The sequence below is a fragment of the Drosophila mauritiana genome, chromosome 3R (genome assembly GCF_004382145.1).
Source record: "Drosophila mauritiana strain mau12 chromosome 3R, ASM438214v1, whole genome shotgun sequence".
Taxonomy (NCBI): domain Eukaryota; kingdom Metazoa; phylum Arthropoda; class Insecta; order Diptera; family Drosophilidae; genus Drosophila; species Drosophila mauritiana.
Window position 1 is genome coordinate 8,639,244 of NC_046670.1, and position 17,816 is coordinate 8,657,059.

At 38.9% G+C, this 17,816-nt stretch overlaps 1 protein-coding gene across 4 annotated transcripts in view; it reads left to right on the forward strand.

Annotated features, from left to right (window-relative positions):
- The window catches only part of LOC117144586 (patj homolog), a 29,677-nt gene extending 12,179 nt beyond the window's left edge, over positions 1–17,498 (forward strand). For all 4 annotated transcript variants that reach the window (XM_033309860.1, XM_033309862.1, XM_033309863.1 and 1 more), the window contains one exon: positions 15,451–17,498. The gene's annotated coding sequence lies outside the window, so the exon portion shown is untranslated. The remainder of the gene's footprint in view (positions 1–15,450) is intronic.
- Positions 17,499–17,816: the final 318 nt, after the last annotated feature.

Genomic DNA, 17,816 nt, shown 5'->3' on the forward strand with positions numbered 1-17,816 from the left:
TATTTGCCGAATAAACACAGATGCACAAGCTATACTAACAAATGCCTGTAAGGACTTTGAAATTAAGATTAGGATATCGAAAAACATGGTAAAGATTTAAAGAGAACATCAAATATGAAGTCAAATATATATTATTCATTATAAATATTGCTTATCGAATAACAATGACCTTTTTGGTCTAAAGACTAAAGAAGCATTTCATAAAAATAAGATAAAGAAGATAATTTAAATGACTTCTTGGCACTCAATTGTGATTTAAAAACGCAATAAGGATAATAATCCTCAGTTTATTACTATTATTATTTTATATTTTATAAATTAATATTACATTTCTGAGTACCCCAGCTGATCATAGGCATTTTTCTCTCTCCACAATCACATGTAAGCACGTAAGGCGGACATGGGTAGAAAAAACATTTATTTAATGCAACAATTGGCAGCTGCCAGATGCGGGGGAATGGCACGGCACGGCATGGAATGGAATGATGTGGTGTCGTGTGGTATGGGGAAACAATAATGGGGCAAGAACAGAATACACATAGCGGCAAGATAGCGCATACCCTCTCTATATAGACCCATTTGCATACCCCACTTCGCCCTCAGTGCAACCACTTTGCAATTGTCTGTGCCTGAACTTTCAGCTTACACTTTGCAGCAGCATCAACAATCACAACGGCAGCAACAAGAAACAGAAACAAAAACAACAAGTTGCTGGCTTTATCTTGGCATATCGACAACAAGCTCATCATCCCCCGCTTTGTGAGTCCCCATCACCCATTACCCATTACCCATTACCCATCACACATCACCCATACGCCACGTTGGCCCAGTGCACTTTGCAATGATTCGAGAATGAGCTTGGCTTCAGTTATTAATTTCTTAGCTAAGCACCCTATGTTTTTGCGATTGAAAGGGTTGCTGCATTTATGCACCTAATCAATGGTAAACTTAAAAGGCTATAAGATGTATGTATAAGTGACTAAACCACTTCCCTTTATTTACGACTATCAATAGTGGTGATAAATTCCTTATTTCAAATTCAAAACTATTTTTAAGTTGGGAAAATTCTTTAAATAGGTTATATTTAATACATTGTACCTTTCTCTCTAAAGATACATTTTAGTTTTTAATCCCATTATCACCCAGTTCCTCATGTAGCAAACGCTTCATTTGAACGCTGATAAGAACGTGTTCGAAAAAAAACTGCTATCTTCGTCATTCTATAGGTCCTTCAGTATTTCAATCATCTGCTGGTCTTGAAGTAATTTACTTTCTCTTTTTTAAGGATTCCCACTCGAGTCAAGTGCATAAATTCGTATCGAGTGCTCGTCGTTGTCGCGATATTTATCTGGCCCGTCGCTTATGGCCGTTAATATTGTAGGGCCCACATAATAAGGGGAAAATTGTGGGGCATGGCAGCGTTTTAAAAATACATAAAAATTAACTGCTGACGCAATTGCCAGGGGAGGTAAATTGAGGAAGGAGCGCAAAGTTGTCGGTGGATGAGCTTCAACAGCCGTTCCGCTGACTCACTCACTGCTCATAATTCCCATAATTGACAATGCCACTAGGCCACCAGGCCTCCAAAGCCCCCAAAACCCCCAAAACCCAGAAAATGCCTCGACTTTCAGCCCCCAACCCGTGGTTGTCATAAAATTTGTAGCGAGCTCAACTGGCAGCTTATAAATATTTGACGATTTGCGTTCGCCGAGTCGTCAACTGATTTACTTAACTTACTTAAATACAAATTACCGACTGCAGCTGCCACGCCCCTCGCCCACTTATTGCCCCATATTATCCGTATATACCCATATCCATACATTCAGCTGGTCGTCCTTTATGAATATGGTTAATAAATTGCGAATTCCGTGGACCTCGAAGTCCTTATTGATTTTTCTGACTTTACTCGAGCCTGTGAAAAACAAAGGGGAAACATATGTTTTCATATTTAATTACACCCATTCCACACAGTGTGTGTATGTTGGAAACCTAGTATTTATCAAAACATCACAAAAGGTCATAAGAACTATAGTTTTATTTGTTATACCCGTTGCTTGTAGAGTAGAAAATAAAAAATATAGTAGACCATAATAAGAATATATATATTCTTGATCAGGATCAAAAGCCGAGTCAATCTGGCCATGTCTGTCTGTCCGTATGAGATCTCGTCGAGATCTGAGTAACTACAAAAGCTAGTAGGTTGAGATTCAACATGCAGATTCTAGAGACATAAACGCAGCGCAAGTTTGTTGACCCATGTCGCCACGCCTACTCTAACGCCCACCAACCGCACAAAACTGCCACGCCCACATTATTGAAACATTTTTGGATATTTTTTCATAATTTTATTAGGGTCTTGATTTATTTTTTATTACTGTATGAATATGTTCTATATTTGTATAATTGAGCCGCTGCTTGCAAAGAAGTCTAGAAAAAATGAAAATGAATTCGATTTATAGTTCAAAAAGTAAAGTTCTTGTAGGTATTGAGATACGTTAAAAAATAAATATAAACCAATTTGCTTTATAAGACATTTTACTAAAAGTAATGAGCGTCCATTCATTCCTTTCCTAATACACATTGATTCAGAAAGAATTAAGCAATTATTTAAAACCTTTTCATTTGTCTAAATTTCTATTTAAAATTTTTCTCATTTGATTCCCCAATATCTATCGATATCCCAGAAAAATGATGAAATTTCGCATTCGCATTCACACTAGCTGAGTAACGGGTATCTGATAGTCGGCTGAACTCGACTACAGCATTCTCTCTTTTGTTTTTTTTTTATAAATGTAGCCTAAATGTAAACCTACTAGATACTCCCTTAAATTGCCACAAATAGACGACTTAATATTTTCAAAAACATTTAAGGGCAGCGCAGTGCGATCATACTGCCACGTTGATTTTGGCTTTCGGCTTAATTAGGTTTGCTGTTTGAGCCAAATGTGAGCCAAGTGCAAAATTGCCGGCATTTGTTCTTGGTCAGACTCTTAATTGCAGTGCAAACGGGCCGCGAAAATGGGCCCTCGGCTGTTTTTGGACTGGCTCACCTGTTCCACCGGCTTACTAGCACCGCTGCCCCCAAACACGACCCCCCTTTTGGCCCCTGCCTATAACAACCACTCCCTCCTTTAAGCCCCCAGAGTTGTTTGTCCTGCATGCGAGGCCAAAATGTTTCCAGCCACTGCGGCCGCCAGATAGCCTGTGAGCAAACACACACGCGACGTCATCGAGAGCTCATTGTGCATGCCAAGATTACCCCCCCAACTACCAAATGTCCTGACAACCTCTCCATTTTCCCCCTTCCAGCTCCGCCTGCCACACCCTTCGCCCCTTCATTCCCCTTCTGTTCATCACTTGCATAATCATAATCAATCTTTATCTTAACTGTTCGATAACAAAAGTAGTGCATTAATAACCATATGTGTTAGCCATTTCCAATTTAGGTGGTTAAAACTTGTTAAAAATGATTTCAAAACCTTGTTGATTTTGCATCTCCTGGTGTTCCCCTATTGTTGATATTGTTTTTAGATGCTACCTCTGTTGTTTTAGATATTCTCTCAGTCAGAATATTTTAGCAGCTTTAGACCAAGCCAACAGAAGCACAAAATGTACATGAACATTTAATTTAAATGCAGAGCGTAGCAAAATGTCACAGACTTAAACCTTTGTTGGTCTTAAAGAAAACGAATGTGTCAAGAGAAAACTGGGTAGATGGAAAAATCCTCAAGCTTGGAAAACAGTGCAATATATAATCGGAAATAAGCTTAATGAAAATAAAGAGATGTCCCAGCTGCCAGAAAAACTATAATATTCGAATGTCAGTCGAGATTGGCGGACTAAGCAACGAACGATAAAGTTTAAGACCGCCTTTATGGTCAATAATTTTAAGTACCATACTCACAATTAAACTAATGAACATTCATCACAAAAAAACTGAAGTGGAAAGCAAGAAAGAGCGGTATTATCGTGCCTTAAATGTTTTTGGCAACAAAAAAAAGATGATAATATCAACATTGTTCCAAAGGTGTGGGTTGTGGGCGTTAAATTGGGCGTGGCAATGTTTTGAAACAACTTTCAACGTTGGTATCACTGGAATTAGCAGGATTTGAAAAGGCTAGTTCAATTAATTCTATTGTTATTACTATATAGTGTCGAAAATTACAACTTCCTCGAGTGACTGAATAATAAGCAATTTTACTGTCTGGAATTAGCTTTTTGCTAGAATTTTGCTTTAAAAACAGATAAAACCAATTTTTGTGTTGTTCTTACATTTTTGGTACTCTTTACTAGTAGGGTAAAGGGTATATTAGATTCATTTAAATTAGTGTAATGTTTGTATTTCTTATGCATTTTCTGCCTGTTTCTTTAGTTTAAAGAATATTTTATTATTATTATTTCCTTCAATTTGCTTTAAAGTTTAGTACGTGCTTATGTGGTGGCCATCGATCTAGAGTTCAACGTGCACCTTTTTATTCACTCGGTTGTCGCATTTTTAATGCTATTTCACAGCTTTTGTTGCTCGCAACGTGAAAACGCTTTTGACATCGCGGTCTGTATATTGAATGAAGATGTATGGGAGGAGTCGAGAATTTTTATTTGTGTTCGGATGTATGCGAATTTGCATATATTCTCAGGTATATGTCCCACAGTCAAACTTCTTTGACTTCTTTTTGCTGTATTCTTTAAGCACGGAAATAGTTCTATGAATAGTTCTATGAATACTTTAATGAATACTTTTATGAATACTTTTATAAATACTTTTATAAATACTTTTATGAATACTTTCGTTTCTCAAAGATATTTATCATAAAATATGAGTCAAAACTATCGGAAAGAGCAGAACTCATAAAATACTCATGCCACAAATGTCCTGCAAAGAGTTTTCCAATTGCATATGGTGGTCATAGTGATAGAGTAACCCTGTACATATGTATTGTTCATATATATGCAAAAATTACGCATACGCCCTGTGAAGTTCAATCGGCGGTTGAGCGGCAGTCTTCGCCTCCCGTCCAACAACAACCACTTGACAATGGCAAGCAGCTCTCTCATCTCCTTACCACCGCTCCACCCCCCGCTTGCCACCGCCCCTGCAAGTGTTTTCCGCATTTATATGCAATTTTTCTTCATCTTTTATGTATGCTCGTTGTCGACGCCGGCTTTCATATCCTTTGCCGTGTTCATTTGCACAGTGGTAGGCATAAAAATAGCACCGAATATTGGCAAATTGAACTTCTGCATCTATTCAGAAAGTTTACTAATTTGGATAGTCAATACTTTGGGCAGAATGTGCTTTTGCGTTTGGAAAACTCATGAATTTAAGGATCGAAAACATAAATTCAATAATATTCAATATTCGTATTGTTAATTACATTTATTTTATTTGATTTATTTGATGTGCTACTACTTTTTTGAGAACATCTGCAGCTTTATCCCATGTATTTCTGTCTTTGTCAGCCAGCCGTTGCATGTGTAAGTCGCTGTAATGATATTTGTTATTTGTTTGTTTGTTAGTTTGCGTGTGCGTTGAAAGCATTGAAATGCCGTTTGTCAAACACGAATACGATCTCCCAACATGCCACCCATATGAATCCCCCCCGCCCCTCGCCACAACCCAACCCAACCCCCCATCCACTCGTGCACTTTTCTAATGGCTTGCCCGGGGGGAAAATTTGTGGGGCGGGGTAAGTGAGGGAATGCATTACAACTCGCTTACAACTCGCAGCGTGATTCAATTACCATGAGCTCTCGCATTCGGATCGCATTTGCATAGGCTTGGCCCCGAGGCGATTTCGCTTCGTTTCGCATTTGGCATTTCCACCAACTTTTCGCTTGGCTTTTCCCAACGCCTTTGTATTTCCGCTTCACCCAGTTTCGCCGCCTGAAAGCAGGCAATGCAATTTTTAAGTGCACACACACACGATGATATCTGAGTGAGTATTTTCTGTCCATTTTGAGACTTGACATGAATGCTCGCCATTTTAAATGCTCACTTATGAGTTTATTTAACAATTTGCGCTTCACTTAATCTGCATGAAAATTAGAGTTTGCCCAGCACTCGAATGATTTTGATAATTGTGAACTGATAGGCATAACAATTTAGCTAAATATGGTCACTACTTGTAACAAAGCTGAAGTGCATTGCTAACTATTCACTTTATTTGCTAGAGTGCTTCACACAACATTTTTTAATTAATGTGTCAGCTTTAGTATTAATGCAATTTAGGAGTTATTAATGAATTGTTACTTTGTTGGTTAAGTATAAATTTGCTAAAAACACTCCCTTTTCTTAAAGAAGCACATGCCAGCCAATTCATGCACCTTAACCTATTATCAAGATTAATCCAATTTGGTTTGGCTATATATTTCGGCTCCAATTCCCCTGTAAACTGGGCTTGATCAAATATGCATAAAATATGGATACACTTGAATGTCCTGGTTCCCGAGAGCAAATCCCAACCGATTGGCCTGCCCAGGAGCATCGTTTGCGAATACAACATGCATATCGGATCTGTTTTCGGGGGTCCTGATTGATGGCGATATTATCCCGTAGAGCGAGAGAGAAGGTGCAGGAGAGAGAGAGAGAGTGAAGGCAATGCCAAGCCAGCCACACAACTAAGCCAGGCAATCAAGTGTGTGTGTGTAGCGCTTCTCATGTTCACATTATCCTGTCATGGCTCCAACCAGACAAATTCTACTGCTTGTTGGTGTAAACCATATATGGTGTACCGCACACCAAACAGCCACGCAATTGTGTGCTTTATATGCGAATAACTTTTGCTTAGTCCACAGCAGACCACATTCAAATAGATTCTAAGGAAAATTAATTCAAAGGCGATGGAAAAATAAATTCGAATATATTTGTTAAAGTCATAAAAACTTGTGCTTATAATTTTAAAAGAACAATAGCTCTTTGAATGATAACACTCTTCCCATTTGATTGTGAATATTCGTTTTTTTTATATATCATTTCACAATAATCTACATATGGTACATGAAAAACGCATTACGAATACTTTTTTTTATAAAAACTAAACCAAGCACATTAGTATTTAGTTAATGCAAATTTGATGTTTTATCATTATGTATTTATCACGTTGGCTCCAACCAACGCGAAATTTTCGAAACCACAATGACATAATGTCAGAAAGCAGAGCCGCCCTTCCACATTTTCCTTAGTTTTTCCGGCACATTTTGACACCTTTTTTGTGGCAGCCACAATGAATGTAAATTGAAATTGATTTTGTGCAAATTAATTTCATGTAAGCGGCATTAAATTCTGGCACCGCGCTGCTTGTAACGCCGCTGTCTGTTTTATGCACAAACGGTGGAGCAATATTCCATACCCAGGATTTGCCACCCCAAACCCCCTGCTCAATTCAATCTGCCCCCCTTGTCATCCTATTGTGCTGCCTGTATTTGCACTTCATTTTCATATTTAAGTTCGTTTATTATGCGAATGTAATTAATTATAAAGTTTAGCGAGCATAAATTCAATGTGGCCTGGTGCCAAGCAAGAGTCCCCCAACGAATGTGGACGATGGGGCAGTTGGGCCAGTTGGGGCATTTGGGGGTCAATCTCAAAGCCATTGGCTTTTGTGGGTCAGTGTTGAGTTGACACATTCGATGGCTGGAGGCCGATTAGCCATGTTTGCACTGGCGTAAATCAAGCGACTGTCAAGCGCATGCAGATCAAATTGTTTCAATCGAGTGATAAATCAATCAGCGTAACAGATGTACGCTCGCTTACTGTCAGATTGAACACACTGCGAAAAATAAGTGGGCATTTAAAAGATAGAGCTTAATGAGGCTCAACTAATTTTAGATGTATCTATTTACTTTGATCAGCAAAGATTAAACACATATGTATTTATTCGTAAATCGTCAGATTTGCTTGTTATACCTGTTACTCGTAGAGTAAAAGGGTATACTAGATTCGTTAAAAAGTATGTAACAGGCAGAAGGAAGCGTTACCGACTATATAAAGTATATATATTCTTGATCACACCTACACTTTTGAACAATTTTCGAATGTTTTCCCATTTAATTCCCCAATAATTATCGATATCCCTTAAAAATTATGAAATTATGTTATATATGAAATAAAATTTGGCTTGTGATGATTAATGGAGTTTCCGCGCACCAAAATCAAATCAACAATTATGTCAACAACAACAAAGACACCAATGAAACGAATGTAAATGATTTCCATTTAAAAGCAAACCAGAAAGTATTTAGCTGTTTATACAATTCCCCCGTCAATTTGGGAATTTAATTTGCCTCAACTCCTCCCTGGTGAATCATGAATTCGCAATTGCCGCTGACATTAGTCGCTTCCACGCCCAGTTGGACTCTAAATAATGGTTTTGCCAAAATCTGAAAAAGGCTAGCCACCGTGGCAGCAGCTGTTGCAGCCACAAATCTCAAATGCAAAGAAACATTTTATTGTGTGTGTGTAGCACACTTTTTGGAGCCAGCAGCTTAATCGCAAACGATGCCATGCTGCACTGAACTTAAAATCCAAAAGCCAAGCAAAAAGCAAATCACTGATACACCCTCTTCTCTTACATTCCTCGCAGTTTACAGCCCGTAAATTATGCAACATGCTTTCAAGGAAAATTCAGCGAAGGGAAAATTCTGCACAGAACGGGCTGCCGATTTTCGCGGAGAAATAGAGGAAAATCCCAATCGTGAGCATAAAAAATGGAAAATGAAAAAGAAAATTTGAAAAAGACCTAATGGGAAAACTGTGAATATATAAATGGTTTTGCAATCAAGAGGTTTTCTTTAAATTTCAAATATTTTGGTAGCACAAATCTTTTGTGAAATTGAAGACACGACTTTTTGGCTATTTGCTATTGGCCTCTTTTTATCACTCTCGCCTTCTCTTTCCTTTCTTTCACCCAGCACATTGTGGGGGCGTTTATGTAAGGGGGCGTGGGTGGGCCGTCAATTTTAATGGCTGGCCATGAAATTGAAATGCAAGCAATGAAAAATTCAAGCATTTCAACATGATGGACACTATGGCTGGGGCAATTTATAGCCCGACCATTTGTAACTACACCGTGCCAACAACAGCAATACTAATAATCACAAAGGCAACAAAATGGGGCATATCCCCAGCTGACAGTTAAATATCGAAGGCCTTCTACGGTCTTTTCGTTTCATTTTGTAATTAAAATGCCATTAAACTATTTTTCCCTTTGCAGAGTGTTGAGCCCTGGCATTTCTCCGCTGTGCGCCCTTTCATTAATTATGAAAAATTTCATGTTTTTCTCTTCCCTAATTCGGTACAAATATTGATTAAACGATTGCCTTTCAATTGTCTTTGACACAGCACATTTGAATTCCTTTATACTTGCTATTCAAACAAGTTTTAATTAAATTGCTTAGGTATTTTAATTCAATATGCATCAATATTATTATTCATAACAAGAAAATAGTTTGTGAATGCAAATTTGTTGGCTGATAAACGTGCATTATGCAAATTCAGTCGTTCGCGTCAGTTAAGCAATCAAAGAAAACTATTGGAATGTCATTGCAAAATGGCGATGGCATTGATGAGGCGTGCTTAACATGTGACTGCGAAAATTGAGCATATACGGCTGACATGGCGGATACGTGATACGTATGTTGCGTATACGCCACCGTGACCTGTCAAAGCAAATTTGTCTCCCTTGGCAGTTGGTTGGCTTTTATGCCGAGTTAACTCAATTTCGTCCTTTAGAAGCTGCACGAATTGCGTTGTTATTGTTCCATCAAGCAAATTCGTTTTCAAAATCAGCATATAAATAAATTCGCAAGCCAAATAGAAGGTAAATTAAATTTATCTACGTCAATGGTTTGACTGGGCTGGGCTTGGCCCAATTGCCGTTGATAAGCCCGGCAAATGGCATTCATGGCAGGCTATTTTAAGGCCAATAAAGTCGAGCCAAAGTGAATCCCTTTCTTCACTCGTTCTACCCCAAAATCCAAACGTCCGGATCGTTAAGGGAATGAAGACAGGAAGGCAAACGACATTTGCAGATAAGGTTTCACTCTTTTCTTTTTTTTAGGGGCCAGTCCAAAAATGAATTTTTCGCCTGCTCCTTTTTTCCTGCTCCTTCGGTTGTTCCTCATGGCGATTTAATAAAAGTTGCGGCTGCAATAAAACGAAGGCGGATGACATAACACAAGTCCGAGCTGAGCGACACGGGCCTCTGCAGATGGAAAATCTGGTTCTACGGCGTGTGGTCTTATCAACACACTCCACATGGCAGTCTAGGCTGTCCTTTTCAGCATCGGAATTATTACATTTTCATGAGCGTCGCCCCACAAAGAATCCTGTCCTTGACGCGCGTGCCACAGGACAATGGCATATTTCAACATGTCAGTGGCTCTACTGCCACTTTTAGTTGGACTCGCTCCCTGGCCTGCGAATGGAAATATGGGCAAATAAATCATTTTATTGCAATACAATTTCGGGCCACTGTCTTCCATCAGCGCATTTTTATCACACACTTCATGCAGAGCAAAAAAAAACTTGCTGCAGTTAAAGATGACATTTCCTATAAATACAAAAACATATTCGGTAATGAAATATTTTATTTATTGAATTCTAGATATTCAATTGATATTAACTGGCAACTTATTATGACTTAATCTTTAGCCAAATGGCCAAAAAAAGCTACAAAACATTTTTTGATGTGACAAAACTTTTGATGTGACAAAAAGTATTAAAGCAAGCCCAAAAACCTTGTTTACATGTTTTTTTCCAGTTCAGTTGGAGACACTTTAGCGCTTTCATACTGCTGAAGCATTTTATGCGGCCATTGGCAGGGCAAACACACACGCACACACATGTTACTTCGATATTAATAAGGCCGTGTGGAGGCTGTCAATGTGACGTGGCGCCAAACTGCTGCCACCGGAAGTTGTCCAACGGGAAGCGGAAACGTCGCCCGTGCCCGAGCATCACATTACATTGGCTTGTGGAGTGGTGACACTGGCGCATGGCTCATTTTTTATTATCGCCCAATCCAATCTCGGCAGCCAGTTTCTGGGATGAAGAGGTCGGAGGAGTCGGCGGAGCAATTGGTTTTCGAGCTGCTGCCACCACCGGAAGCAACAAGGCAACACTTCGGACGGAATGGGAGCTGATGGGCATTTTTAGCTCGGCATCGGTGGGTTATTGGCCACTTGAGGGATTGGACTAAGCCAGATTTGTGGACAGCAATTAATACTTTTATGGTTGGGACGGAAATTTAATTTAATTATTAATTAGATGGTACCCCGCCGTCGTCTTCTGGCCATTAAGCCAGGCGAAAAGCCCATTTAATTGCTTTTAAACTCGACGAGCTGCTGCTGCTTATTTGGTCCTCTATTATTTGCTTTCGAATGGAATGGCAAACAAAGCCGGAGGACCAAGATCAAAGTCAATGCCCCTGAACTTTCCTCACCTTCGCGCCAAGTTGCCCACGGAGAGTTTTCGCCCCAAAGTTTGTCCTTTTCCTGCCGCTGTCGCACCTTGAGTATGTTTCAACTCTTTCGCCTGCACTTTGCCATCCCAGTTGCTGAAATATTCATAATTGAAGTTTATTGTTTACCCTCGGATGTGTGCCACGCCCTTGCCTTCCTGCCCGCCCCTTTTCTCGTAACGGCGCTCGCTTTGATTGTTTTGTGGCCCGGAGACTGTCGATAAGTTGGCCTGCAGAAAGTTCACAAACTTTTCAGTCTTTTTGTTTTAGTTCCTTTTTCAAGCGCTCTGAAAACTTTGATTGGCGAACAAAATGGCACAAGTGATTGGACATGTGCTTCATTTATTATACTGTATGCCTGACCTACTACTCTCCTTCCCTTTTTTATCAAGGGGTATCGTACGTAACAAATAGAAATAGCAAGATTTGTAAGAGTAGAGTAGAAATATATAAAAAATTTTCGATCTTTTATAACATATTATGAACGTAAATCCAGACTACTGTCATTTAAAACTTAAGATAAGTGCTCTTGCTATTATTTCTCAACGGAAACCACACCGTTCACGTCAGTTCTTCTATGGCCAAAGGTCACGCGTTTCTTATTTCCGTTTCCCGAGTGCTCTTGACCGATTTTTTGATAAATTGCTTTTGCCTTTGAGCATCGAATGGAAATGGTATGGGTGCCTCAAGAACCCATCCCTTAGTTTTCAACTCACAGTTTAAATGGGCTGCTCGTTCCACGTTTATGGAGCCCACTTGAACGAGCTATTAAATATAATTGCAAGCAATTTGTGCAATCTACTTAGGATATCATTTTTAATGCGACAACCTAGGCCAAAACCCATGCCAACCCTCATTGCCATGCTAATTGCGGAAAAAAGGTGGTTACAAGCTGGGACGACGGTAAACATGAAAAGAACAATAAGCGCGAAACAATGGACTGTTTGCAATTTAAATTAACATTTTGAGTGAATCAAATAAAAGGGTGCAAAAAAAGTGCGCTCCGGTGGCAAAAACTGCCGAGCGGAGCAGCTAAATTGTTTTTGATGCCACCGTTGGCACTGCAGATGGTCAACAGCAGATCCCATTGCAGGCCAAATAAAGGCTGGCAAAACCCAAGCCAGATTTGCATAACACGTTCCGCGCTGCGGTTCCAGTGGCCAAAAAAGGCCGAGTCCGAGATTCCCGACACCCAACGCCGCCCAATGCTCGGCGAGCAGCTGCGCCAGGTTTCATATATATTTCAGCCTCCGCGCTACCAAAAATCCCTCCATTTGGCTGCCGTGGAATATAAAATTCTGGCAATATCATAAAACAGAAAGTTTAGAAGCTGGTGACCTCGACAACGGATTACCCTGACCTGTGTTGCAAACTTTTACTAACTTTTTAAGTTTTTCCGTATTAATTAGTTTGACTTTTTTTAAGTTTCATCATGTTCCAAAAAACGTAGGAAAAATAAAAAGGTTGTTGCTATTCTCTTATAAATAAAGCTTAGTGAATTATCCAGATGAAATCCGTTTAACTTAATTAAATATTAATATGCAATCTCCTACCAACTTATTTCTTTGTATTTAGCATTTGTTGAACTTAGCTCTTAAAATAATTATTTGAGATGCATTAGTACTTACTAACTTCTTTCTTTGTATTTAGTAATGGATAATGTTCCCATTGAATCGCTTACAATGTCTTGACCAAATGCACTTTGCATTTCCCGCGACAATGGAAAAGTGGCGGGAAACCAATTTACATTTCACTTGTCTGAGATGTTTTAGTGCGACGCCGTTTTCTATACTCCCTGTTCCGTCTATCGCATCCTATCCCTTTCCCTTTTTGGCGCTGACAGCCTGGTCAAAGGACTCCGTGCTGTCCAAAACCCAAAGCCAGGGAACAAGGAACAAGGAGCGGCAAACAAAGGCAACAACAGCAAGGCAAACAAAAGTGGCTAAAAAGCAAAAGCTGCAAAAAGGCCAAAGGCGAGACACGAACTCTCTCACCAACACACACACGCACACACACACACACACCAGCACACTCGCATTCATAGATACATACATATATGCATGAAATTTCACACCCAGGGGCGTAGGTAAAGGGGTAGGGGTTTCGAGGGGCGGTAATGGGGGCGTAATGGGTGGTTTTGGGGCATGCTTTTGGGGCGCACAAGACAGCCAGAGCAGCCAAAATGCAAATACACAAACAATGGCGGTGCGGGGGCTACTAAGCCAAGCTAAGAAGGTTTTGGTAAACAAATTTTACTGCCAACTCGCACACAAACAACTCGCACACACAAATAGGCAAATGCACGCGGAGAAATTATTGTGTTGCTTGTAGGATTCTACAATAAAATCACAGACTTAGTGTAAAATAAAATGCCCGAATAATGTCAACAAATAATTAAAATAAGTAATACATTTTTATTTGTTATTAATAAACATATATTTTATATATAAAATATTTTTTTATTTTAAATTATTTAATATTGAACAAGGAAATACAAATATTCGCAGGAGTTAAAATCAAATACTCCTAATAAATATGACATATAAGATATCCAACATGTATTTTCAGTTCAAAATACTAGTTAATTTTTTCCAGTGTATAATTTCAGTTGTTGTTGCTGGCCCAGGACATTCATAGTTAAAATTTAGAGAGACAGCGCCGAGAGATTTGGCAAACAGCAACAATATCCCCACCGCCGATGTTGCCAGCCGGCTCCCCTCCCACCAACCCCCCTCTCCGCCCTGTTGCGTTAATCAAGGTTCACACAATCGCCAACAACAACTACAACAATAACAATAAGCACAACAACAACAATGTGGGCCATGCACGTGCCAAAATTGCGAGGGAATATTTTGCATTTGTTTTTTATTTGTGCCAGCGACATTTCGTAGCCAAGTTTTCGTTTCGGGCCATTTGTTGCTGTTGGCCATCTGGGTGTTGACTAAAAATTGTCAGGTACTGAAAATTCATAGCCCTATATATCCTTCATATCAAAGTGTGTGTGTGTGTGGAAAGTGAAAAGCAAGGTCACTATCGTTATGAAACTGAGTTTTCTACACTTTGTAAAAGTAAGAGTAATTTTATCAATGTTACTTGCAACATTTTGGTCAACAAAATGCAGCAATGACCCAATATTATTTCCAGTCTTAGGTTGTAACACACTAAACTTGCCATAAAGTGACACAACATTCACCGGATATTCCCTTGAGGAAAACCTTTTGGTTTCTGACTGTTAAAATCGATTGGATTCTCTGGTTGCTACTGCCACATATATTGGTCGAAAGCAAAGTGTTGCCATATTTTCCAGCGTGTTTTTAGGTTTGTTGAATGCCCATTTCGGGTTAATAACAAATAACCGAATGGTCCATTACACGAAATGGCCGAAAAGTGTTGAGACCCACAGGCAACGGCCCTGACAATGCCAGTTACCAAATAATGGACTTGGGATCCCAACGGCAGTGCGATATGCTCATGGTTGGCCCGTTCGCATTACCCGAAATAACCCTCATGCATTAAGTAATAAATTTATATGAGCTAATTGCCAGCAAAAGTTCATTAATTTGAGAGTCATGAACCTAATTTATGGGGGCCATTAGGTGATCTTAGTTCCTGATTCCGTAAACATTGGGTTTGGTTAAAGCGCAGAAATGGCATTAAACTTAAGGGGTATCTTTTTTTAATAAGCTAAAGAAAGTATATTATTATTAGAGATTCAAGTGTATTGATTATAATCATAGCCACATTCAAATTCGCAGTGCAGTAAGTGAATAAGTGGCCTGAGTTACGACCACAAATTGAATATTTCCACTCACTACGCTATTCATTGAACGCACACATATGCAAAGCGTGCTTATGGCTTATATAAATATAGTCAATCGGCCGTTATCATTGGGAATATGGGAATATTACATGTGTATTTGTGTATTTGCTTAGCCGCAGCCATCACGACCGCTAATCTAATTTTCATATTTGTTCGCTTCGCTATTTGCAGATTTTATGACCCTTATATCGGCCTTGTGTATGCATCGCACCACCAGCTGCCCCACATTGGAAATCTAAAGCAACCAAATAGATAAGTCTGCGGCATGAATCGGCGAGTCCTGGCGTCATTAGAACAATTTGTACATAGTATATAACCAAATCCGCACATTGACCGATTGGATTAACTACACACGACCTAGGTTTGAATTGATGGCCCAACAATCCCGAACACTGAATACTAAAAACGCATAAATAAATAAATTGAACGGCACGCAACGACTCTAAAAATATCACAAATTGTTGTATCAATAAATTATTAATAACAAAAGCTTACAACATCAAATAGAGTTGAACATCAACGGGCATATGTACGTAAAAAACCCACGAAATTCCAAGCGAACGAGGAGTGGCGAATTCGGAATTTATTCATACACACACAAATATTGCAAAACATTTTTCCAGTTTAGTATGCATATGTCGAGGAGGCCATGATGGCCATAATGATAGCTCCCCGGTAGTTTCCACATATCCACCCGAATACCAGAAGAACCACATCCCCGCCCACCTTAGGAAACCGCTGTAAATATTCCAGAGATTATTTTTATTGTCCTTTTCAACTTTGCGTAGCATAAATTTACAATTTCTAGCTTGTAAATCATTTATACATACAAATAATATACTTAAATAGGTAGGGCTAGGTCGAAGGGGGGGCGGCTGTGTCGATGGGCGTGGCAGCTCTGCGTAGTTAACTCGCTCACATCCTCAAGAATTCGCGGTCATTTCATTCAAAGTGTATAGGAAATGAGAGTTGCAGAGTTGCAGTTGTGCGTATAATCGATTACATATACCTATTATAGATACTGCAAATTCTATGCCTATGAATATAATAATATATATATTTACAATTGACGACCAAGCAAAAGTAAAACTTTAACTTTAGTAACAAGTCAACACAATTGAACGAAAAACACACAAACAAACTGAACTAAAGTAGATCGAAAATAAAGACATTGGTGAGCTGTTGAAATCACCTCTTGCAGCATAGAGAATATACACATTAAAACAAAAGCTTATTAGTGATACTAATTTTAAATGGACAAACAAGAAAGCAAATGATTAATGAAAGAAGAAAACAAACTATGATTGCTAATTCTAGCGAACCTTAAAATGTTTAAATTGTTAATAAATTTCTGTTGATCGATTCTATGTTAACTGAATTCGATTTCATGTGTATATAAAGTTATTAATCACATCAACAAGATGCTTGAGCTATCTTAAAAAATAACTGAACGATTAGATTAGGATAACAACACACATGCAGTGTGTTTTAAAACTACAATATCTGTTAGTAATAATTCCAATTGATTTATCATTAATTTGTGTTCTGTTTAGTCATGATAGCATATTTGTTGGCAGTCATACTTCTCTTCGAAATTCTTGGAATTTAATAAATATATTTTCGATTGATTTTTTCAAATTTGCATCCCTTACTTATTTAAATCAACTTGTAGTTATGAAACGCACTGTCCATTCGTATACCGATTTACACAAAGACATAGAGAGACATTAAACTCATGCACTTTGGCTTATGAATACTTCTATGTTTTGCAGATGAAATGAGAAAAAGTTCCACGCAAGTCAAACAAAATATGCAGATACATTATCTATCTATCTATCACGCAACCACACTAACACACAGAAAAACGCCACACACACACACACACGTATGTAAGAACACGCACATCAATGCAAGAAGAATCATAATATCTGAAACAAACTTACCAATTAGCATTACAAACTAATGAAACAACTCTTTCGAGCGAAAACCAACTAAGAAATCGACTAAAACTACACATAATGTAACAATGAAACACAATCGAATCGAATCGAATTGAATTGAAACACGAGACACGAAGGGCAACGCAGACTAAAGTTGAAATCCATATGCAGTTTGGCAAAAACATAGGCTACATTAGACACAGAGTATGTAAATTGACGAACGTTCAATAAACGAATGCGAAAATATAACAAAAGTATTAATACACGTACAAAGATCCATTTGAGTGTGCAATTTCATTTATTTTGTACAGAGTGGCATGGGGGGGGGGATGCATGCGGGGGAACCCCCATATATTTTGGTATGCTGTTCAATCAATTGTTCAACCGGAAATGGAAACAACACACTGCGAACTGAAGGCGCAAAGTGCATGGAGTGCACTTTCCATAGACCATGGCTCCTCCCATAGGGGCTGTGTATGGAACTACATACATTGCATGTGGTACGACGGACTAAATTACTCGAAAAATATATATTTAGTCACTGGCATGTTTTATGGATGCGTCGTAATTGAATTGAAGTTTCAAAGGGTGAGAGGT